General features: G+C 38.3%; 1 protein-coding gene across 18 annotated transcripts in view; it reads right to left on the reverse strand.

Annotated features, from left to right (window-relative positions):
- Positions 1-24,823, reverse strand: part of LOC309606460 (uncharacterized protein) — a 112,163-nt gene that overhangs the window by 53,848 nt on the left and 33,492 nt on the right. For 13 of the 18 annotated variants that reach the window (XR_014231837.1, XR_014231838.1, XR_014231839.1 and 10 more), the window contains 2 exons: positions 9,753-9,866; positions 7,660-7,939 (listed from right to left, as the gene is read on the reverse strand). The gene's annotated coding sequence lies outside the window, so the exon portion shown is untranslated. Of the gene's footprint in view, positions 1-1,024; positions 1,380-1,473; positions 1,586-1,788; positions 1,855-7,659; positions 7,940-9,752; positions 9,867-13,879; positions 13,954-13,984; positions 14,038-24,823 lie in introns of those variants that run through there. The other 5 variants (XR_014231847.1, XR_014231848.1, XR_014231851.1 and 2 more) reach the window with 4 other exon arrangements.

A 24,823-nucleotide genomic window follows, 5' to 3' on the forward strand; every position in this document is an offset into this window, starting at 1 on the left:
TGGTGAAGATGCTGTGAAAATTACTGACATGCCAACAAAGGATTTACAGTATTACCTAAACTTAGTTGATAAAGCAGCAGCAGGGTTTGAAAGGATTGACTCCAATTTTGAAAGAAGTTCTACTATGGGTAAAATGCTGTCAAACAGAATTACATGCTGCAGAGAAATTGTCTGTGGAAGGAAGTGTCAATCAGTGCAGCAAACTTCACTGGTGTCTTATTTTATGAAGCTGTCACGGCCACCCCAAGCTTCAGCAGCCACCACCCTCATCAGTGAGCAGCCATCAGCATCGAGGCAGGACCCTCCACCAGCAAAAGATTAGGACTCACTGAGGGCTCAGATGATGGTTGGCATTTTTTAGCAATAAAGTATTTTTTAATTAAGGTAAATATATAATTTTTTTAGACATAATGCTGTTGCACACTTAATACACTACAGTACAATGTAACATAACTTTTATATGTACTGGGAATACAAAAAATTGGTGTGACTTGCTTTACTGCTGTATTCGCTTTATTGCGGTGGTCTGGGACCAAACCTGCCATATCTCCAAGGTATGCCTGTATTAAGTAACATGTTTGTAATTAAAATGAATGGACATTCTTCTTTCCAGTCCCCCCATAAATCCCATCCTTTCTCATCTGCATCAAATCTCTTATAATCTGTATTGTGATGAAAACATGAAAGATGCAATATATATGTGTATCAAATCAATACATTTTTCCACCTTAAACTTACACAATTATATGTCAATTATATGTCAGTTAAGCTGGAAAATATATAAATTACAAAAGAAAGTCACTGACACCCTGCCTCAGTTTGGCTCTCCCCAAAGCAGACTCTGAAACAAGGATTTTTAATGCAAGCAATTTACTTGAGAGGTGACCCCAAACACTGGAGGGAGAGTAGGGGAAAGGAGCCAAGGAAGATGAGGCAGCCAATATAGGTGAATTATCAGGCCAGTCCCATGTGAGTGACTGGGATGGTTCCCATGCGAAAAGAGTGTAAATGAATATTTTCTCACCCAAGGAGTAAAGAAGTTCAAGAACTCATCCACCAACTCCAACAGTCATTGGTGAGGGCTGCTCCTGGAGTGTCAATCCCCTGGTCCTTCCACCTGCCACATGCCCAGGCAAAGTAGACATCCTTGGCTTTGGAGAAAATACTGGGCAGATATGGCTGGTCTCACTGAAATAGTGAGGCTTGCCCGAGAGATAAGAGCAAGGCACATAGAGCAGCATATGCCTCAGACACTGACTCCCAACTGGAAACTTCAGTATAGTCCCATCAGCAGCCAGGCTGATTCCAACCCACTCTCAGAGTGACAAACATGAAATTTCAGTAGCAAAATTTTCCTTCCCAGAGATAGCCAGCCAACACTGAAAGAGTATAAAAAGTATTTTTACAACAGTTGCTCCTTATTTATAGTTTACTTCTAGGATCGTGGACTAGAAAAGTACGTAAATGGATTACCTGGAGAAGAATGTTGCTTGCAGACAGAGATGACCCTCTCATATCCTCAGCTGCTCTCAAGGGAAGGATTTACTCCTTTGATGATCCTCTCCAATATTTAAATTGTCCTTGACTTTGAACAATAAAAGTAGCTTACATTTATTGGATGTTTGCTGTGCATCAGGGTGCAGATTTGAGCCCATTTAATCCTCCCCACAACGTGATAAGGTAATTATTGTTATTATCTGTATTTTTCATATGGGAAAACTGAAGGTCAGATAATTAAGGAATCTGCCAAAGTTATAATCTGCTAGCGTTTGGAGATGGGACTCTTACCCAAGTCTATTTGAATCCAGTAATCATATCCTTAACTTATATTCTTTAAGTTCATTATCCTGTACCCTTAATAAAGAGAAAGATCTAGTCAGCATACTAATTCCATATTAATTGGTCTTCAAACACCCCTTACTTAGGTTAAATTACATCCGTTTCTTTAGCCATTTCCCATATATGATTTACATGTTTTTTACTCATGTATGTTTCTTTCTCCCAACCTCTGAATTTTCTCTCTCTCAATAAAATATGTCAAACTGCTCTGTATATAGACTACATCTATTTCCTGGCAAGTTCATAAATCACAAAACTATTGTTAAAAAATTATTTATAAGCATTTATGTTTAAATCTTAAGCTAGCTAAATAAAAGCATCATGAAATTACTCCCAGCTTAAAAAATCAGAGCATATGGGACATAAGGCAATTCTAAAGCAGAGCAAATTCATTACAATCTGCAGAATAACCAAACAGTGCTTTGGGTGGTGAAAGTATTCTGATCATGCCCATAAAATAGGTTAACAAGGACATTCATTCTTTAACCATTCAAGGAAAATTATGTCTTAAAGTTGATTTATGTTTGCAAAAGTGTAGCGAGTTCTTTCGGTACAAGATCTTTTCCAAGAGTCCTTAAACTGGCAAAATTTCTATTAATTTCATTTTGCTTCTTTGCAATCAGATCTAGGGCATACGATGTACATTGTGTGGTAAGTTTCAATTTTTCTAAAGTTTCACATTACTGTCACTCTGTGGGTCTTAAATTGCCCCAGTTTCCAAAAATGTAACTGTATATTAATCAAAATCATTAGTTTTTATATGCTATTTTTAACTCCTTACATTAATAGCCAGAATATAAGAGGTTTAATGAGGGGAAGCACACTCATGCTTACACAGCCCTGAATAAGAGATGCAGCCACTTGCCCACTTACGACTTGAGTGACTCTTGGTGCATATGTTGGCTTTCTCAGTTCGCCCCTCCAGATCCACCCTTCTCCGTTCTGCTTTGTGCCCTTATGATTGACCTGGGTGGACGCTATTGAGCTCCCTTGCCCTCTGCCTTTTACTTGGGTTTGTGCAATAGAGAGCATTTATTCTATATTTAAGTCAGTTTTTAACATATTACAGTGGTTTATTCATTCACTCATGCAATAAATATCTGCTGAGTATCTACTATGTGCTATAAAATATACTAGTCATTGGAGATCCAGTGGTTGCTATATAGAGTTTATATCTCATAATCTTAATATTTTCCCTTTTGAATCCCATGTTGAAAGTATTTTTTATTGGGCTGTATTTATTAAGTAATTTTCCATTTTAAAAATTAATCAAAGACCATCAGCAGATGAGTGGATAAACAGAATATGGCATATACATACAATGGAATATTACTCAGCCATAAAAAAGGAATGAAGTACTGATCCATCCTACAATGTGGATGGACCTTGAAAATATTAAGCTAAGTGGAAGAAGCCAGACATAAAAGGTCACATACTGTATGATTCCATTTATAGGAAGTACCCAAAATAGGTAAATCCATAAAGACAGAAAGCAAATTGGTGGCTGCCAGGGGCTAGGGGGAGCAGGAAATGAGGAGTGACTGATTTATGGGCATGAGGTTTTGTTTGGAGTGATGAAATGTTTTGTAACTACATACAGGGAGTGTTTGCACAACACTGTGAATGTAGTAAATGCCAATGAACTGTACACTTTAAAATGGTTACTTGTATGTTATGTGAATTTCACCTCAGTAAAAAGAATTAATCAAAGATAAATTTACTCAGCATTCTATCAGCAGAGGTAAGCAGAGATTACTATAGTAAGATGGGTTCATACCAGCTAAAAGCAAAATAAATAAATAGATAAATAAATAGATAAATAAATAAATAATTGATGCTTTAATTTGTCTATAAACTGAAATTTTGTCATTAACCAGGCAGCTTTCTAACTATTGGTTCTATATCTAAATTATCTTTAAACCAGGAAATGAAGAGAGGTTACACAAGCATTCCAGGCACTATCCCATGTTTCATTATAAATTTACATTATATTAACTTTCTGGTTGATATGATATAAATACTCATGGTAGTAATAAAAAGATGAAGAACTACAACAGTCACAACATCATCAACAACAATCATAACATCTAACATTTATTAAGTCTTTAGTATTGCCAGGAGTTGTGCTCAGTGCTTGACAAGCATCATTTCATTCACACTTCATACAGATGAGGTACTGTTATTTTCCTAATTTTTCAGATGATGACACTGAGACCGACAGAGGTCACAAAACTTGACCAATGTTAAAGCCTAGTAAAAACCAAAGCCAGGGTTTCATCAAGCAGTCTGTCTCCAGCAACCTAGGTGATTAACCTCTCTACTAAATTGCTAAAGCTTTACATAAAGCTAAATTACTATATATAAAGGTAGGTGTGCTAAGTTCTGTTTAGTCTCCCTGATGCCTTGTAATTCAAGCACTAAAAAAACTGAGCACCCAGGCCAAAAGGTGAGGCCAGACCATGTTCAGTGGTAGCCCAGAGTAAGTCCTAAAAAAGCCCAGACTTGGCATGTTGATAGTTGATATACCCAGATAATGTTTTCTATCCAGTTGTTCTTTAATCGTAAATACATGAGCTTTCAAAATATTGAGAATGATATACCCTGTGCCGCTTCCCTGGTGGCACAGTGGTTAAGAATCCGCCTGCCAATGCAGGGGACACCGCTTCGAGCCCTGGTCCAGGAAGATCCCACATGCCGCAGAGCAACTAAGCCTGTGCACCACAACTACTGAGCCTGTGCTCTAGAACCCGTGCTCCGCAACAAGAGAAGCCACCGCAATGAGAAGCCCATGCACTGCAATAAGAGTAGCCCCCGCTAGCCACAACTAGAGAAAGCCCATGCACAGCAACGAAGACCCAACACAGCCAAAAATAAAATAAATTAATTTAAAAAAAAAAACTAGGAAATTAAAAATTACCCCTTAATAAACATTTTTATTTAATAATTTACTTAGTGAATCACTAAAATATTAGACTGCAACATCTATAAATAGGTTCTTCAATTTTAGACACATAAAAGTATGTCTATTAAGATATATTCAATTTTACAAAAAAGACAAGAGCAATGTGGGGCCTATGAAGATATAACACCCTGGTCAACTGTTCTGATCTGCTTTGCCCTATAAAGGAGAGTGTTGGCCAAGAGAAAAAACTCTGTACATGTTTTATTCAATTGACTTAACAGCAAAGTTCTATTATACCCATAGCATTGGTTCTACATGATAACACACTATTTTAAAAAGTAGTTGTAAAATAAAACCTCCACTTATTTAATCCTTAGGAGAAATAGGTCAGTATTATTACCAAGCATTAGTTTATTGAAACTTTTAAATTGCCAGACATGTGCAGCTGGGTTTAGGTTTTATTATAGAAAGCAATAACATAAAAATATTACCCCTCAATTCACAGAAATTAGAGCATGAAATCCCCACTTGGAATTCACTACAATCACTGCTATTACTATTTAAATGCACATTTCCCAAGTATACCTCACATCATGCTAAAGAAAGATTCAGAAGAAAGTGTACTGAACAACCCAGATATGTCATCATGCAAATGATTCTTCATCTGAAACTCACAAAGGAAAATACTGATTACTCAGAATGCTTGGGGAATCGAAGTTCTGATTAAATATTCTGGATTATAAGAAATACTTCTACATTTCCAGAGTGGTTAAGATACTCCCTAAGCCATGTTTGTGTTGAATTTACTGTATGTGGAAACACAGCAAAGCAAAGTAATGATCTCTCTGGGTTAAGAATTTTTCCAGTTTCTAAAATGATTCTTAATATTCTCACCATGATTCGCGCAAAGCAGATACTCAAAAAAAAAAAAATTCTGTCAACCCATCGGAGAGGCTCTGTGTTTTTTATTTTTTTATTTTTTAAAAAATTTTTTGGCTGCGTTGGGTCTTCGTTGCTGTGCATGGGTTTTCTCTAGTTGCAGTGAGCAGGGGCTACTCTTTGTTGCGGTGTGCCGGCTTCTCATTGCGGTGGCTTCTCTTGTTGCGGAGCACGGGCTCTAGGCCCGTGGGCTTCAGTAGTTGTGGCATGAGGGCTCAGTAGTTGTGGCTCGCAGGCCCTAGAGGGCAGGCTCAGTAGTTGGGGCGCACGGGCTTAGTTGCTCTGCGGCATGTGGGATCTTCCCGGACCAGAGCTTGAATCCGTGTCTTCTGCATTGGCAGGCAGATTCTTAACCACTGCGCCACCAGGGGAGCCCTCACTGGCTTCTTTTCATTGACTTCTTTACATCCAGTTTGTTTCTTCACGTGCTGGGAAAGAGTACAAAATTCCAAGTTCCTGCTTTGCTTACAATCTCCTTCTAAGAACAGCAGCCCTAAGAGACACTTCCTACAAAAAATTTGCAATGATTTACACCAGATATGCCTTGTGAAACTTCTACTCTGGCCTCAGGAAAGAGTGCCCAAGTTAAAGGTAAGTTATCGCACAGTTTGGATGTGGAGGAAGCCACCACGTCTGAAGTGGTTTGGTGAACCTTGCCAGGCCAGGAACTTCATCGTGGGTAATGACAAGAGACCACATCAGATTATTTTTTTCTTGACAGTACTAATTCCAGTCTTGGAAATTTGGAGATGCAAAGTAACTATATAGTTGAAGACTCTGTAGTCCCTTGAATCCTTGTAATAAAGTCTCATTACCTAGAATCACAACACACTAGCAAAAGAGGAGTCCTAAATAATATATACAGGTTACTTCTGATCAATAACTTTTTAATGATTAATCAATTTAAACATAATCAACCCAGATGTTATTATGTGAACAATATCGGGGCAGTGGAAAGAATACGGACTTTGGAATCAAAACGAAGTTTAAATCCAGATAACTTGACTTTACCATTAATAGAATATCAGGTAATATTAGACAAGTTATAAAGACCCTCACTGAGCCTCAGTCTCCCTTCTTTAAAATGGTCATAATAATTCTTACTTCACAGATTCTAACAAGGAAAGGACCTAGTAAAAGGGGTCTGTCACACAGGTAGAACTCAAGAAATATTTTTTCCCTTCCCAATACTCCCACTTATTCCCCATTTTAACTTTTAGATGTATTTATGTTCCAAGATCCAACTAACTAACATTCCCACTGCCAAATTTAAAAAATAGCAGTTAAGTACAATTAAAGGGAGAATTCTGAAAGTAGGCAAAAATGTTGAGAGTTCAGAAAGGGAGGAAAGCGATTTTAAAATGGTAACATTATTTTTCAAATATTAATATTGGATTGTCTTTCTGTTCATTTTAAAAGGGATACTTAAAATCAGGTCACACTTTCCAAGTCTAACGAATGGAATTCAGAATGGGAAAACAGTCTCTGTTGTTCTATCCATTTCCATAAGAATCCAAGAAAATCAGAGAGAAATCAAAACATGACCAAAGAGTATGACATCTTAAAAACTTTCCCCCCCAACTATGTCAAACTTTTCATAAGCTCACCTTTGGTTTCAGCTAAAACTTTCCTATTTTGTCTAAATGGGCCCATCTGATTCCTCCAACTGTAAATTCTCTCATGTTCTCAGAACAGGATCTTGTCTCCCTTGGGCCTTCACTTTCCATTTAAATACACTCTGCTACTTTTCTCCAAAATCCCTATCACATATATTAGCTTACATGCAAGGAAAGCAAGCAGAGTTTCAAAATGGGCCAGGGGTGGCATTCTTAAAAATAACTCTGAGGAACAACACTCACTTCTCCAATAAAAACACAAGCAGAATTCAGAATAGTTAACTGTGGGATTTGTACATTTATCTTTTCTTTGAGAAGGTAAAATAAACACGAAAAATTCCATAAAATCCAAACCGAAGTCACCTGCCATCACCACCACTCTGTCCTTTCCAATAAACACTTGTTGGCAGAGGCAGGAGGAAAATCGAAGTTTCTTGCCTCTTGAAGTGACAAGCACATTCTTTCCTCATTCGCCAAGCTGCTTTTCTCCCTCCGAAGCTCCAGCTGCTCTCAACATCCAGACAGTGTTCCCTTCTCCAGCCGGCCTCTGGCTCTAACCCTCGGCCAAGACTGCTTCTCCCTGAAATCTCTCGGTGACTCCAGCAGCTAGGACTTGGAAGACGAGTCCAAGCTAGTTTGGTTTCTGGCGGGGAGAGAAAAAAAAGGAGAGAAAAGGGGCAAAGAGATGAATGGGAAATACTGTACGTCAGCACGAGAGCTCACAACAATTGTGTTTGGACGATGCCTGATCCGTTGGTGCTGCCAAGTGGTGGCTGATGAGTCTCAGAGTGGTTTCCAGACTTTGAGGCTGTGGGATCTTTTTCCACTGTTGTTCACAGCCTGGGACCCCCCCAAGTTCTGCTGGGGAAAATAAAATATGCTCACAAGATAAGTATGTCTCTTATAACTACAATTTCTTTCAGCTATCATATAACTGAGAAAATCCATAGGACCACGGGGGTGGCAGGAGGGTGAATTTTTAAACCCATTCATTTATATAAATAAGCTCCACAAAAGACAATGTGAATTAATTATTCCTCAGAGATTATAAGGAGTAAATTGTTTATGTTTCTCCCAATTAACAATGTTCCTGCCTTGGCCATAAGTGTGATAGACGGAGGAGAAAAGGGATATAAAGACACATTTGTTCACTTCCAAACTGCAGGAAATCAACAATCAGAAGAAAAGGCAAAAACCTGCAATTATTTAGAAATTCTGGTTTTAAAAACGTCAAAGCTGTCCTATATCCAGACTATCCTGACTTGATAAGGAACCAAGAGTGAATTTTTTAACTCCACACATAGCTGTTAATCACTGTCTGCAGTGCTTCTTGAAAGTACTACACATTAACCTGTCATTACATTTAGAGATGTTAGCCAAAGTCTAACCAGCTGAATTAGTTAGAATATAGATTTGGCAAAGTGTGAAAAAGACCTAAAAACAGAGGTCCCTGCACAAAACAATTGTAGTTTTACCTGTCATTCTCATAACAGTATGACTGCACATGGCCCAGAGGCAGGAATTCTGGCTCTTTCTATTTGTTATACCATACCAAGGACATTTCTGACATCCACACGGTCCAAGGTGATCTTCATTCTAGCCAGTGGGAAGTGAAAAGGGGGGGAATAAAAGGGGAGAATCCACCACTTCCCTTTAAGAGCATGACTCAAAATTTTTACATATCATTTACACCTAATTCCCAGTAACCATAGCGTGGTTACATGGCTACTGTCTGAAAAAAGTGTTGTCTTTATTTTGGGCATCCATGTGCCAGCTAAATATCAAGAATTCTATTACTTTAGTACAGGAATTGGCAAACTATACCGTGGGCCAAATCTGGCCCACTGCCTGGTTTTAAGTGACCTACAAGTTAAGAATGGCTTTTACATTTTTGAATGGGTGAAAAAAGCCAAAAGAAAAATAACATTTCGTGATGTGAAAATTATGTGAAATTCAAATTTCAGTGTCCATAAATAAACTTTTATTAGAACATAGCCACACTCATTCATTTAAATATTGTCTACAGCTGCTTTCATGCTACAAGGGCAGAGCTGAGTAATTGTCACAGAGACCCCATGGCCTACAAGGCCTAAACTATTTACTATCTGGCCCTCTATAAAAAGGGTTTTCTGACCCTGCTTTGGAAGAAAGAAAAAAGCAGGTATTGCTGGATAAGTAGCTAAGTCGGCAACACCAACGTGGTGAAATTGGGAATACAGGAGGGTGCGTTTTAAAAGAGGCTGTAAATGAGTTTTATTTCTTTCAAAAACTTTAATTGTTTTGTTATCCTTTTATACATTAAACATTACTCTGAAACTTAGTGGTTTAAACAGTAAACATGTATTATTCAGTTTCTATTCAGGGTCAGGAATTCAGAAGTGGCTTATCTGGGTGGCTCTGGCTCAGAGCCCCTCGTTAGGTTGTAGTTATGACGTTGGCAGATGCTGCAGTCTCACCTGAAGGCCTGACTGGGGCTGGAGGACCCCTGCTGGATGGCTCACGCACATGTCTATCTGCAGGAGGCCTTGGTTTCTTGCCATGTGGCAGCTAACTTTCCCACAGTGAATCATCTGAGAGAGAGACAGAAACAGAGAGAGAGAGAAAGAGAATTAGCAGTTAAGTCACAGTGCCTTTTATAGCCAGTCTTCAAAGTTTCACAGTCACTCCCATTATATTCTTTTTATTAGAAGAGATTCACTAAGTCCACTCCAGTCTATACTCAATGGAAGGGGAATTAGTTTCCCTCCATCAAAGAGAGAAATGTCAAAGAATTTGTGATTATTTTAAAACTACCACAATAGTATTTGAGGGGGAAAAAAATCACCTGTCTTCAGCTAATGCTAGGGAGGTGAGTCTGCTGATTATAAAATAATTGAAGTTAGTTGACCAGGAAAAAAGAATATTAAGTCTTACATTATAGATGGCAATAAGGTCTCTTGTCTACTCCAATCAATTGGTCGTAGTTACCTGGAGTACTATGTTTTGTTTTGTTTTGTTTTTCCTGGAGTACTATGTTGAGAAGGAATCTGATTGATAGCTATCAAGTCCACATATTTTCTGTCACTGGATTTTTATAAATCTCAAAATTCCAAACAATGAAAATTTGGAGAAAAAGCAGTATGTGAGGCATGTTCAAATCTCCAGAAAGCTAATAAAGCCATGGCTCTTGGACAGCTTTCCCAGGGTGTTTCTCTGGCGTACTGGTTTCTCAGGAGATTTCCTCTCTTCATTAAGCCTTCCTTCCATCAACAAGTATTTATTGAGCATCTATGTGTTACACAGGTACTCTGGCCATCAGAGATAAAGTAGAGAACAAAGTAAATATCCCACTCTCACGGTAAAATAGGAATTTCTGTCTTCTGTAAAAAGTCTTAATTTTTTTCCCCTTTTCCAAAAATCATATGTCTTATTTCTGATTATTATTTAACTGCATTAGACTTTCTAGGTCAACACTAAATAATAGTGGTAATTTTACGTGTTTCTAGTCCCTGTATTATAGGGTTTCCCAGAGTATCCGTCACATATTTCCAATGGGTATTAATTGACGTAACTTGGAAGAAGGGTTTCATAATCACACAAAAGATTGGGAAATGCTGGATTAAACAAAGTTGAACAGATTTCTCTACTGTAGGCAACTTTAATGGACCTTGAACCACCAGGAAAAGAATGGTATAACACTCTGTATTTCCAAAAGTACTTGAGTTTAAAATCCTGTGTGTTTTGTTTTGGCTGGTTTGTGCAGAATGTTTATTCAGGTGGTCTGACAAATGTTGCTGGAGGGAATCCAAAGTCACTGTTTCCTTATCTCCCTTTCAGCCAATCAGTTCTCTTATGTTTGTCTAAAACCTTAGAGTTCACTGCAACACAAAAATGTCCACTATCACAGCCATATACAAATCCTAACTGGAAAGTAAATAAATAGTGGCAATTATTCTCATAGAGTAATTCTTTAATATCTGAGTATTTTAAAGCCCTACAAGTATTTTTAAACACATAATTTATAATTATAACTATATACAATGTTTGCTCACATATACATTTATGTAAAGATATGTGTGCGAATGTGTGTGTGTATATATACACACAATTTGCCAAAACAACTTTCCAAATTGCCTGTAAATATATATTTATTAAGTGCACACAATGGGTCAGACACTTTGGCATTAAATACAGTGATGAGCAAGAGGAAATACTTTACAAATGTTAACTCATTAATGTAATTAATAGCTCAGAGGGTTTGAGAACAAAAATCCTTAAACACATCATTATCGTAATGGATACTTTATAAATAAAAATATAGGTTACAAAAAGAGACTATATCAAGGGCTTTGCATCATTTAGGATTTGTGTGCACCGGATGTAACAGAAATCTGATGACAGTGGCTTAACCAAACAGCCTCACATAATTTGCCTCACATAAAACGAAGTACAGAGAAAAGTGGTCCAGGGGTTCCATGGTGTCATCGGTGCCCCAGGATCCTACTTATTTTTCACTCCCCCATTCTCATTATGTAGCTTAATTCCTCATCCTTGCTGTGAGATGGTCTCAGGTTGGCCATTACCTTCACCCTCACTACCTGCTTTCCAGGCAAGAATGAGAAGGAAGAAAGAGCAAAGGGGCAGAACCTAGCAGGTTTTGTTAATTATTTCATCAGCTGAAAATGTCACGTAGTCACCCCTAACTGCAAGCAAGCCTGGCAAAGTATTTTATCTGGACCCATGGACGCACTGAGCGAAATTCGGTTTCTGTTAAACACAAAGAAGAAATGAATGAATATTTGTTAGTCTACTTGCCCTGTCTTTTCCAGACTCACCTAGTTTTGTCAGAGTCAGAGAGGGCTGAAGCTAATAATAATAATGTTTTAAAATAGATACACTTGTTTCTTTCTACATCATCTCCTAGTTATCATACTTTTAGCCTCCAAATACCTTTACACTAGCAATTTACTTTTGTCATAAACACAAACTTTCATGGAATGCCTACTACTTCCCTTGAATAGCAATGAAATAAATGTGTAAAAAATTTTCATTAAATGTTTGAAATTTTCAGCTTTACTATGTTAAGAAATGGTGGCTTGCTTCTACTTTTATTTGAACTGTTTCTGCCAGCAAAAATAATTGTTCACATTAGCAGAAGGAAAACATTTGCCAGCATGAAAAAGCACTGTATAGAACAGCAGCATACTGTAACACATATTTTCTTACTCTCACAAATCTACTTTAAAACCTTAATTTTTTTTATAGCTATGGCCTCAGGACTTCAGAATTTTCTTTTTTTTTTTCAACTTTGTAGCACATAAAAGTACATGTGTGAGCTTACAGTGCCAAGAAAAGTTTTCTTAAAGTTATTCCATTTCTACTTGGAATTCTGGCTTCATTTCGCACAGACTATGCCGAATGTCTTCTTATATAGAACACGGAAATACATTATTATAGTCACTAATCTCTCTATTGATGTCTTAAATTCCTCATTGACTCTCCTTGACACCCAAAGAGCACTTTCCATTCCTTTATTCCTTTTTAATCTTCTTCTATTTTTTAGAATACTAATTCCATGTTACCAACTTTCTAATATTTATCTTCTACAAACGGCTGGTGGAATAGATACTGGGTAACTCTCATTTTTAATAAATCTATAGGTCCATTGAACCCAAGAGGGTTCCTAGAAACCAGATTCCTCCAGATGTAATGAACTGAAATACCACCTATGAAAAATCTATTTTAAGTTACCCATAAAACTGCATAGCTCCCAATATCCAACCATGGAGAAATGGTTTTTTATACATAATATGATGAACTAGTATGTTGCCATGTAAAATGATAATAATAAAGACTATGTGGGACTTCCCTGGTGGTGCAGTGGTTAGGAATCTGCCTGCTAATGCAGGGGACACGGGTTCGAGCCCTGGTCCAGGAGGATACCACATGCCGTGGAGCAACTAAGCCCGTGTGCCACAACTACTGAGCCTGTGCTCTAGAGCCTGCGAGCCACAACTACTGAGCCCGCACGCCTAGAGCCCACGCTCCGCAACAAGAGAAGCCTCTGCAATGAGAATCCCACGCACTGCAACGAAGAGTAGCCCCCCCTCGCCGCAACTAGAGAAAGCCCACGCACAGCAATGAAGACCCAACGCAGCCAAAAATAAATAAAATTTTAAAAAGTAAAATTAAAAATAAAAAAAGTATGTAACAACATGGGAAAATGTTTATGATTTAATATTAAGCAGACTGAAACCTGAGGAAAATGGGAACAGAGAAAAATTAGAAGGTAATATGCAGTAATGAGAATAATTGTGGAAAAGGGCCTATAGTATATTTTTCTTCGGTTCCTTAATTTTTTCTGTACTATCTGATTATTCTTCAATGTGCATGTGTTATTTTCACAATTATAAAAAGGGGAGTAAAGATAATTTTTAGTGAGAATCTGGTGTCCTAGCACCTTCCTCTTCTGTACTTTTCCCTGTCTTTCGGTTCCTCCTTGAGATGCTCAGCAACCTCCTCTGTCTCCCAAATGCCTCCCTCGGCCACTTCCCTGAACAAGGGAGCCCCCACCGGCCCACCCCTCATCACAGGCCTTTCCCACCTTCAAAAGCTCAGCAGCCTGTCTGAGTCCCATTTCCACTGGCCCTATTTACTGGCTGGGTGCCTTTTAACTGTCCATTTCCACTTGCACACTTTAATAACCTACATGAGATTCAGTTCCGCAGCTGTAAAGGGTGATCATCTCTCTTCTTAGGATCACTGTTCGGATTAAAGAAAGTGACAGATATAAATCACTCAAACTGTGGTGCCTGTCACAGAGTTGCCCCCATTACACAATACCAATGACACTATTCATAACAGCACTAACAGTATTCCTCCCAAATGCATATATATGCATTTAAAGAAAGTTTTGGTCAAAAGAGCTTTCAAGCAAAAGGACAGACCCATGAAAAAGTTGTTTGAACCAGAGCCAATGGTAAAGAGCGTTAAGTTTGGAAGGAGAGATTCAAAGACATGAAGGGCTTGTACTCGATCCTCCAACTAGCTAATAGCAGAACAGAGACAAGAACCCCAATCTCTGGGGTTGCTGGGAGAGTGTGGTGCTCTCCACATTGGAACACCCCCATCAGTGCTCGGTGCTTGGATGACTTAAAAATAGTCCAGCTGTCTGCTTAAAAGAAATCCCTTCTTTCTTTTTCCTCATTGATATTTATCTGTCAGACAATCCCATGGCTCCATGGACCTCGGACCACCCACAAGAACAACTTCCTTTTTGCCTTTGGCTGGTAGCACATATGAATTGCTAAGCCTTTCTTAAATCTCTAGGCGAACTTCTAATTCTCATGAGACACATATTTCCTCCAAAGAACTCATTACATAAAGGGCCATCCCCTCTGTAGGGCTCTTTCCTGACTGCTGCTCACAAACAGTTCAACGTGAAAAATTACAACCACTCCTAACTTCATCCTCTTAGTTGCCTCTGTCTATCCTCTGGCCTTAATTTTAAGGTAAGATTACCATCGGGTTTTTTCCAACTTTTTGTAGCAAGATTAGGAGGGAAGGGGTGAGTTTTATTGGACACTGAGAGGAAGGTTCCTATAACACCCACATAAAGAGGTAATGTGGGAAAGCCAAAGCAAGCAGAGGGATTTAAAACCAGCTGGAATACAGCCGGGAAAGAAGTTAACACCCCTAGGCTTTCCATGAACTTTACCATGAATCCTAAGCCAAAGGATCTTTCATGATCAGAAATTATTTGGAAACCTGGTTTCAAACTCACTGGAAAGATAATACAAGAAATGCCTAACAGGGAAGGTTTTACTTAGATTAATTGATTAATTAATGACCACATAACAACTCAAGCTTACTTTGTGCATGTAAAGGTATGAGTAATACCCAAAACCACAAACTCAGGAGCAATAAAAGACTTTAGGTTGAAAGCTCTACATTCAAAATTATCCTGATTTTCCTCTAAGCAACTAGGGAGATGAAAATAAAGAAATCAACAGGAAAACTCATAAATCTGTGACTCTGGAAGGAGAGGGTCACTACTCTACTGAGAAGACAGGTACTTTCCCTGGGTCCAGTAGGAATTGCTTTCTATGATGTGCTGGGAAGTGAATCCAGAGTAGAAATGTCCTTTTCAACTTGTGTCTGGACTCACCTACCTCTCCTGCTGGCTCACCCACACATTACCACTACCTTTACCCATGGTGAGCTCCATACGCCAAGCCACCTTGGAAGAGTATTATGCTTCTGATGGACCTAACCAGCCTCCAAGCAGTTCTCCAACCAAAGATGAATACCCAGGGACTCAGCTGGACTCCCAAATTTTATTGACTTAGAGCCTGAAAAAAACAAAACAAAAAAACCCAGAGAACATACAGAATTATCAAGGTTCTTGGTCAATTATCTGGCTACGAGTTAGCAATTTCTTTCCTCTAGAATTCTAACTTTCTCCTTGTTATGGGTTGAATTGTCACCCCCCTCCCCCCCCGCAAACTCATATGTTGAAGTTCTAACTCCCAATATGTTAGTATGTGACCTTATTTGGAAATAGGGTTGTTGCAGGTGCAGTTAGTTAGGTTAAGATGAGGTCATGCTGGAACAGGGCAGGCCTCTATTCCAACATGACTGGTGCCCTTATAAAAAGGGGAAACTGAGACACAGAGACTGACAGAGGGAAGATGAGGTAAACACACACAAGGAATAGCCATCTGATAACAGATTGGAGTGATGCATCTGCAAGTCAAGGAATACCAAGGCTTGCTGGCAAACAACAGAAGCTAGAAGAGGCTAAGGATTCTCCACTATAGATTTAAGAGAGAATACGGCCCTGCTGACACCTTGGTACCAGGCTTCTAGCCTCTAGAACTGTAAGACAATCAATTTCTGTTGTTTTAAGCTACCCAGTTTGTAGTACTTTGTTATAGCAGACCCAGGAAACTAATACAGGGTTCTGTAACCAAAATTTGTTTAATGATCTATCAACTGATTAGTTAAAGAATTGGAAAGTAGCTCACTTTGAAAAACATTTGTTACCCACTTTAGAGTCATCCACTGTCTCAATTTCTGGGAGGGATTCCAACAAAGACTCACCAAAACTTCTCAAATAACTATTAACTTTACCTTTTACTCTTACTTAGAGCCTCCTTGTTTACAGCACTAAAGTTAGATAAAACCAGGGCAAAACTGAAATACTGAAAAGAACATTTTACCTGGAGAAAGCTGAGTAGACACAGAACGGTTTTCCTGATCATTCTGAGGGAGAGTCCCCCATTTTCAGAATGGGAAGGTGACGAGGAAACTAAGGCTCAGATGAAGCAAGGCCCTTATCTACTGTTAAACAACTAGTGAGGAACAGAGCCTGTCTCCCCCACCCCCCGTCCCCCAAAAAACTAGGGCAAAACCAACCCTAAATATTAGAAATCAAATGGTTTCGTTTTCCCCTCCCCACTGGCTATGTTAAGGTATAATTTTTTAAAGACTAATATCATGACTCACACAAATATAAAGTTAACACATGTCAAAAATTTTATTAAACTGATTAATGAGGGCACCAATAATATGTAAAAAAAATACTGCTTCAAAAGAGAATTCAAATAGACACTAAAATGGATTTGCTAATAGATGCATACAGTGGAATCAATTATATCTTCACTGGCCAAAATTTCTTTGCATTTGAACAGGAATCACTATCAGTTTTCTAGAACTAAGTGTTGTAAAAAGGCAATGTGTTGTTCAAAGGCAATGATTCCTGTTCTGAGTAAGAAATCCACAAATTTATGACCTAATTTCTGCCCTTTGGAAGCTTGAACACCAAGGATATGGGTGCCAGAAATAAGGAGCACTGGAAATGAAGTTCAAAGACCCTTTAGCTTGTACATGAAGCAGGAGAAAACTGTAAGTATAGGATGGTACGGACAGAGGACAGGGAACATAAGGACAAGAGTTAAGGGCCGGGTGAGGCTTTCTTGATTGTGTGCATTTGAGAGGGAAGTGATGAAGACAGAGACAGAAATGGAGAGGCGGAGGAAAGAGGAGGGCAATTAATTACTCAGTATCTTTCTTTCTATTCTCAGGCTTAACAGTCAACAAACAGCAATTCTACGTTGCTTCCCATGTGAGTACCTGGCACATAGTCAGAATTTAGCACAGAAGATACAGACAGACACAGATATATAAAGACACGTGGGGATAGACAGGGAAGAAGTATAAGATCTTAAGGGAAAATATAGCTACTCCAAAAACACTTTTTCAAATTTGTGGGTGAACCCTGTTTCATGGACTGATAATTGTCAAACCTGGATACTTAGAAAGCAAGGTCAAAAGTTACCAGACAAAGAGCTAACTATGTCTCTTCCTCTTTCTCTTTTTTTAAATAAATGTATTTTTTAGATTTATTTATTTATTTATTTATTTATGGCTGCGTTGGGTCTTCGTTGCTGCAAGCCACCTTTCTCTAGTTGCGGTGAGCGAGGGCTACTCTTCGTTGAGGTGCGTGGGCTTCTCATCGCGGTGGCTTCTCTTGTTGCAGAGCATGGGCTCTAGGCGCGCGGGCTTCAGTAGCTGCAGGACGCAGGCTTAGTAGTTGTGGTGCACGGGCTTAGCTGCTCCTCGGCATGTGGGATCTTCCCGGACCAGGGCTCGAACCCGTGTCCCCTGCATTGGCAGGTGGATTCTTAACCACTGCGTCACCAGGGAAGTCCCCTCTCTTTCTCTTATTTTATTTGTACTTATACATAAATAATGCTGCACCAAATAGGTCTGTGTACATAAGTGTTTCCATATATTAGATAACTTTCTTATAAACAGTTCCTGAAATTAGAATAACTATGACAAACTGTATGAAATACAAGGAACTTTTACACATATTGAACCAACTAAATTTCCCTACAACAGTGCAGGAAGTCCTATTATCTCCTTTACATGAATGAGACTCAGTTTAAGGTTTTGGCTAAGTGAAAAACAACGCTAGGATGTGACCTTACTCAATAACTAATCATGTCCTTTCCCCCAAACTGCATGGTACTAGCTTCTTAGTTCACTCTGTCTCCATTTTGGAGGCCTTGAAAGTGATAAATGCGTGTGGTGGGGGTAACTTTAGCCTGGAAAATACCAAGGCAGTGAAGTGGTCAGAGCTAGCTCCAGGTGTTAACCGGAAGTTCTAATTTGAACGGTTCCATATCTTTGATTAGTTAAGATTAAGAAACAAGTATCTTACAATAAATTCTCTCTGTTGGTAGACATTATTACTCAAAATACAGTTGGAGAAAATTGCTTTAAATCAATATTAAGTCAAGTTGCATGCATTTTAATGGAAAATAAAGGCTTTAACTCAGGATTGAAAAGCAAAGTATAGCATCTGTCAGGAGATTTTTTTTCTTTTTAAGTGGGGACAAGGGGAACTCTTCTGGAGCCCTGAAGTCATCTGAGTGAGGCTGACTCAAGCTTCTCAGCTTGTCAAAACTATTAAGATTTATGGAAGCTGCTTTTATTCCACAAGGACATCTGTTTAATAGGTTGTGGGTGAACCCATTACACATGAATACCATGGCCTCATGATTCTTGTTTCCTTGTGAAAGTGTGTTTCTTGCACTGAATCATCCTGTAATTTGCTCCACAGGGTTTCCATCTGTTTAGATCAAGTGTGAAAAAGAATTGCCTGAATCACATACTTAATTTGGTGCAATGAAAACGCATATGGCAATGTAGCAAAGACATGCCACAGACTTTACATTCAGGCATACAGGGGAGAAATGCAGCTTCGTCTTATTTTGAAACTGATCTAATCTCCCATGCCACTTAAAGGCATCTGCATCTCTTCCTGTTTAACTATTTCTACCAGGTTAACTCTCTTTTAGGTAAGTTTTCTGCCTTTTTAGAATATTTCATCTTCCCCTCTCTCCTCTCCAATGTCTGAAAGTATAAGGGAAGTCATGTGATTTTAACCACCAGAGGAAAGTGGGCTTACATTCCTCACCTGTAGGTCTTTATGCCTTTTCTCGATACCTGGGTTTGGGAATGTAGCTGGATATGGTTTGGCCCCTGGGCATTTTATGATGACGTCTACTGAAATGTGGCTGGTCACTCCTAGCCCTACGGAGCAGACACCCACTGGTGAAGTCAGTGGACACAGCCATTGGTTTGTTCTTAGCAAGTCCCCACATGTTGCTGCCTCTTTGTCCTGAGCCCAGTCTCCAGGCCTTTCATTTCCTTCATATCTTCTACACTGTGGAACCAGGCACAATACCTCTGGTTCATTTCTCTAGACACCATTCTCCACTTGTGTTTCTTTCCTTCTCTCACCATGTTAGATGTGGCTCAAGCCAAAAGCAAAGCTTTGCATAAAGACCTGTACAAATAAACCAGACACTCTGTGATTCCCTCATACCTATCCAGACGGCTTTATGGGCATCCCTCAAGAGTCAAACCCAAAGGAGAGGATAACAAGTTTACTTGCATCTGACCAACTTGCCCTACTTTCTCCTCTCTTCAAATATTTCATACTTTCGTGAGCTCTAACACATATTAGTTCATATTTTAACATTATATGTATCTTCATAGATATGTGCAAGAAATTCTCTGGGACAAATACCCAAGAATACGCTAGGCCACAGGGTGTAACAACAATGAACATGCCACTTCACAGACCCACAAGAGAACATAGTATTTATCACTACATATCCTGACCAACACTTTGCATGTGCATTTCTAATGTTTGTGTTCTGATAGCTTTAACATGGTGCCTCAGTGTTTCTTTAATTTAATTTCTCTGATTACAGCATTTGAGGACTCTCTTTATGAACTTGTTAGCCATTCAGACTTCACTCTCTACATTGCCTTTACATATTGTCAACCCATTTTTTCCCTGGGTTTCTTGTCTTTTTTTTGTTGATGTTGTTGAGCTTTTTGTATGAATATTTTTCTATTAGATTTACAAGATTTAACTTTCACAATGATGTCTTTAACTCATGCAGAATTGCCTCTGTATACAGTGTAAAGTAGGGATCCAAATTTCTCTTCGAGTGAAAATTTTCCCAATGCCACTAAAATAATCTGTTCTTTCATTTTCTAATATGTCACTTTATCTGTCAGCTGTGTAAGTCCCCCATATATACAGCTTAATTTCTGAGTCTTTATTCTATTCCACTGATCTATTTGTCTGTTCCATAACCAATAATGTGTTTTTTAAACCATATAATTGTCAAATGTCTTAATATCTGATATAATAAACTTTGTCTTTTCTCTTCTTTTTCAATTGTGGCTTACCTATTCATGGACTTTCATTTTCCCAAACAAATTTTAGAAGAGTTTTTCAAGTTCTTCAGAAATATAGATGGAATTTTGACTGGAATTGTACTGCATTTATAGATTCATTTGAGGAAAATTGACATCTTTACTACATTAAATTGGCCTGTTTATTCAAAACTTTTCTTATGTCTTTAATAGAGTTTTAAATATTTCTCCACAAAGATATTGGCTTTCCTTTTTAGGTTTGTTCCTAGAAATTTATTCATTTTGATTGATATTATACATAGCATCTTATTTCAATTATATTTTCTAGTTGATAGTTGCTGGTATAGGAAAATATTACTGACTTTTACAAGTTGGTCTTGTCCCCAAAACTTTCCTAAATTCTCTTTATAGTGCTAATAGTCTTCTGTTAACTCTGTTGGAATTTCTATGCATATGATCATTTCACCACCAAACTAACACTACACAACACTAACATTTAGCACTATGTTGATAGGCACATAGTAGGCATAGAGGAATATTCTCCCCTTTCCCTCAGCCCATACACTCAAAATCATTCATAATTGATAGTGAGAAATTTTTTAATTGAAATAAAAAAGAGCTAGTTGCCACAATGTGAAAAATTGTCTGCAATTCTTTTTCTGTTGCTTAGCTTAAGTTTTCTTTTATTTTTTTTTGTTTTCAGATTTTGAACTATTTGAATTTATTTATTTCATTGCTAGAACTTTAGTGGTTACCCTTATAATTTCCACATGCATAATTTGACTTAAAATCTAGAACAATTTATCTCTTCCTCCTGAATAATAAAAGGTTTTCAGAGTTTTTCATTCCAATCATATTCTTTCTATTTTACACATTATTATTGTCTGGTATTTTATTTCCACTTGTGTTTTACCTTCAAAGTAGTCAGTATTACTTTTATTATTTTACAGTTAGTGATTAGATATTCTTTTATTTACCAATTTCTTTTTGTCACATCGCTTCTTGCTTCTCATTCCTTCCTTCTACTTTCAATGTTTTAATTCCTTTAAAGTGTGTCCTTCTCTTATCGATTACAGAATGAAATTCAAACTCTGTGGCTTAGCACTAAGACCCTCTATTGTCTGCTCTTCCCTAGCTCTCATTTCTTTTGCTTCTCCCAGGACAGCATGTTAATGCCACTGTTTGTAGATGACCACACCCCATGTTACCCATTTTCCTTATTTTTGAAACTGCTACCTGGCCAAATGCTCAGTACTGTGAACTACACTAGTAATTGCAGTAGGTGAACTACACTCCATTTAGGCAGGGGTTTTGTTTTGTTCATTGCTGTATTTCTAGTGCTTGGAACAGTACCTGGCATGTAGTCAGTATGTGTTGAATAAATGATTAAAGGATTGAATCAATAAACGTAAATACAGGAAAAAAAATAAAGTGTGTCCTTGAGTAATTTTTTCAATGAGAATGAATAACTAGTAAATTCTTTCAAGATTATTGTTAAATGTCTTCATTTTACCTTTGCCCTTAAATCATAGTTGAGTTGGGTATACTAGATTGTCAACTGTTTTCTTGAAAAATATTTTCCTTTTTTCTTCTGTCCTCGATTGTTGCCACTGTGAAGTCTGTTGCAAATCTAACCTAATTATCTACCTTTGTAGATAATGCTTTTTCCTCCCTGTTAGTGTTTCAGGTTTTCTTTTATGTTCTGTCTTTAGTGTTATGCAGTTTAATTATGATGTGTCCAAGTGTAGATTTAGTTATTTATTTACTTAGTCTTCCTTGGATCTAAGTTAACCACAAAATTCAAGGTTGAGCTGATTATTAACCTGCTCTACAGAAGTCCAATTAAAACACTGACATATGAAGAGGTAGCCTAATGAATGTACTATCAAGTCGTTCCTGTCTGGAATATTGTCTATTTAGACCTCATTAGCTTTCCACACTGCAAAATTATGTGAATTAAGTTACATGCTGGTTACATGCTTTTGGATGTTATCAAGGTTCAACATTATCCATATATATAATGTTTTTGTATTGTATTTTTTCCACATTATAAAACATCAATTCAGGGGGCTTCCCTGGTGGCGCAGTGGTTGAGAATCTGCCTGCTAATGCAGGGGACACGGGTTCAAGCCCTGGTCTGGGAAGATCCCACATGCCACGGAGCAACTGGGCCCGTGAGCCACAATTACTGAGCCTGCGCGTCTGGAGCCTGTGCTCCGCAACAAGAGAGGCCACGATAGTGAGAGGCCCGCGCACCGCGATGAAGAGAGGCCCCCGCTTGCCGCAACTAGAGAAAGCCCTCGCACAGAAACGAAGACCCAACACAGCAAAAATAAATAAAATTAAGAAGTGTTGTAAGAAAGGTTTAATTTAAAAAAAAAAAGGAGGGAAACCTCTCTTATACCCTCCCGCTTACCCACATACACCAATTTCATCCTGGTTCTGCCGCAATTAAGCTTCTTCTAGCACCACTCACTGAAACCTCTCCAGGCAAAACTACTAACACTTCCTGACCTCTAAAGCCAAAGGAGTGTTTTTGTAACCAATCTTATTTGGATGCTATAAGGCTTGGACATCTTTGCCTGATTTGTCATTATTGACTTTAGGATTATCACTCTCTCAGAATTCTCCTCTGGCTTTTCAGATTGCTCCTCCTTGGATTACTTTTCATACTGTACCACTATTCCTCTACTCCCCTTTAAATGGAGGAGAACTATGGGGTATTCCTGGTCCTCTTCTCATACTCATTTCCATGTCTTCAGCTAGTACTTATAAAGTGAAGACTCTGAAATATCTCTCTCTAACCCTTGCCTCCATCTTGAGCACAGATCTAATTTCCAGTAGCATGTTTGACATCTTCAGCTGACTGCCCGATAGCACCTCAAACTCACTGTGTCCAAGTCCTTTTCTTTTTCTTTCAAACTTTCTCTTTCTCTTATATTCCCTATTTTGATAAGTACCACTGTCATTCACTGTTCAAATTTAAAACAGAGTAATTCTCTAGTCTCGTGCTATCCAGAATGTTCTGTGATGATGGAAATACTCTGTGTCTATGCTGTCCAATATGGTAATACTAACTACTTGTAGCTACAGAGCACTTGAAATGTGGCTAGTATGACTGAGGAAATGAATTTTTACTGTATTTAATGTTGATTAATTTAAATAGCCATGTGTGGCTGCCCTATTGGAAAGCACAGCTCTAGCCCTTCGTCTCACCTAAATTACTTTTGCCATCAGGACACATAGATTCTATCCCTTAAATTTATCTTGAAGAGATCCTTCTCAAAGCAATCCCTCTTTTCTATCTCCGCCGCTACCATTTGAAAACACCAACCTGATTATGTCTTCTCCCTGTCCCAAATGTCTTCACTAACCTCACATTTTATATTTTATATAAGATAATATCTGAACTTCTAGCTGTAGCCTATAAAGACTTCCACGATCCGGTCCCCCAGCCACTCTCATCCACACCACTCTCCCAGCACCCTCTATAACAAGCATACTCAGCTCTTTGCTCTTTCCCTACATGCCCAGTAATACCTCCAAGCTTGTTTACACTCTGTACTTCTAAGTAGTTTATACTCTCTCTCTCTCTCTCTCAGTTCCATGGATTTTTACCTAAACTAAAGGGACCAGATCAAATGCCACCTCCTTCCTATATTTGTTTGTATATCTGTTTCTTTTTCCTCCAGAGTAAGGACAATGTTCTATGGAACATTTTCACTCTCATATGTGAATGAGTGAGTGAATGAATGAATGAATAATAAAATTTCAAACAATTCCTTCTATAATTAAAGGCCAAAAGTGTATCACCTGAAAAACTTGAGTGCTTCCTTTTTTCAGATAGCTGAAATTATAAACCTATAGTTTTTTCTTATCTCTATAAGTCATCTATTCTCATATGTATGAAAACAGAGCTTTCTTTATTTTTCCTAACTGAATTTAGGCAAATAACATTACATCTCTAGATTTATCACTTATTATCCCTATAACACAATCCCTCTAAGTCCCAACTTTCCCATCTGAAAAATGGGGATAATTGTGTGGAAGCAGGAAATGGTGGAAAAGGGAAAGAAAGAGAGAGAGAGAGAGAGAAGGAGGGAGGGAAGAAGGAAGGAAGGAAGAGAGAGAGAGAGGTGGGGAGGGAGGGAAGAAGGAAGTATGCAGTAAATCCTCAGGTGGAGGTACTGATACTTTTCCAGGCCTCCCCAGGTGATCACGGGAATACACAGACACCAATGATACTACTGATTTAGAGTGAAGTTTCACCAGATCTAAGAAGCATCCCACTTTTTAATTCCCTCTG

Source organism: Balaenoptera borealis (assembly GCF_965194805.1).
Source record: "Balaenoptera borealis genome assembly, chromosome: 11".
Classification (NCBI taxonomy): domain Eukaryota; kingdom Metazoa; phylum Chordata; class Mammalia; order Artiodactyla; family Balaenopteridae; genus Balaenoptera; species Balaenoptera borealis.